The sequence below is a fragment of the Synchiropus splendidus genome, chromosome 19 (assembly GCF_027744825.2).
Source record: "Synchiropus splendidus isolate RoL2022-P1 chromosome 19, RoL_Sspl_1.0, whole genome shotgun sequence".
Classification (NCBI taxonomy): domain Eukaryota; kingdom Metazoa; phylum Chordata; class Actinopteri; order Syngnathiformes; family Callionymidae; genus Synchiropus; species Synchiropus splendidus.
The window spans coordinates 6,960,064-6,961,021 of record NC_071352.1 but is presented as its reverse complement, the minus strand read 5'-3'; positions in this window follow the sequence as shown (position 1 = coordinate 6,961,021).

The following is a 958-nucleotide window of genomic DNA, read 5'->3' as shown; positions in this document are numbered from 1 at the left end:
AATGGTCTGAGTGGTTGTTGAGATGAAGTTACGCTTTTAGAATGTAGGAGTTCAAAAGTGTTGAATAAAATAAATACAAATTAAACGCTTTGGCTTTTTGACGGTTGGCTACAAATCTATAATATTGATGACTGGTGCAAGTGAAACTGTGTGTGACTGTGTTGTGAAGAAAATGTGAATATATTTTGCGAAATAATCATTTTATGTAAACCGTTTTACAAGTCCTATCTGGACCTCGTCAGTCTTTTCATGTCGTTATTACACGTTTGCTGCTCTCTTGTGGTGTACGCTGGTTATTACCGTTCTCTAACTCTTGGATTTGAAATATTATAATCAATATTTCACATTTTTGTAGTCAAAGTACTCAAGCGCACCATTAATGGTCAGTTTTATTCCAAACCAAATCAAAATATAATTCTTACGAAAATCAACTGTACTACATAAGGAAGAAATTAAACAGTTTATTAGGTCATATGATGAAAATGATATAATTATATTTATAATTATATATAATTATAATTATGAAAAAATATAGCTGTTATAGTAGACATCACATTTCTTTTTTTTTTTTCTTTTTATAAATTTTCCGAAAACTAACCGCCTATAACATGTTTTAGCTTAGCTTGCAGAGATGGGTTTGTTCTAACTCATTTATAAAGTCGTTGGAAAATAATTACAAATAATGTACTTTAGTGGGAAAAAATCTTTGTGGAAATTTGGGAAATGTATGAAATAATAATAATCTTGCTGTGAACATGAACGGGGTTTAAGCATTATGTTAGTTGACTAACTTACGTATGTATTCCCCGTAAACCAAATGTATGTTGACTATGTTGCTGTCCCGTTGTTTGGTCTCTAGATGGCGCTGTCTCCACACGAGTCTCTTCCGTCGCTGGTTCACCTGAAACGCGTAGCTCGCAACATCTTGTTGGGCTTCACTCTCACTCCTGAGTGTCAG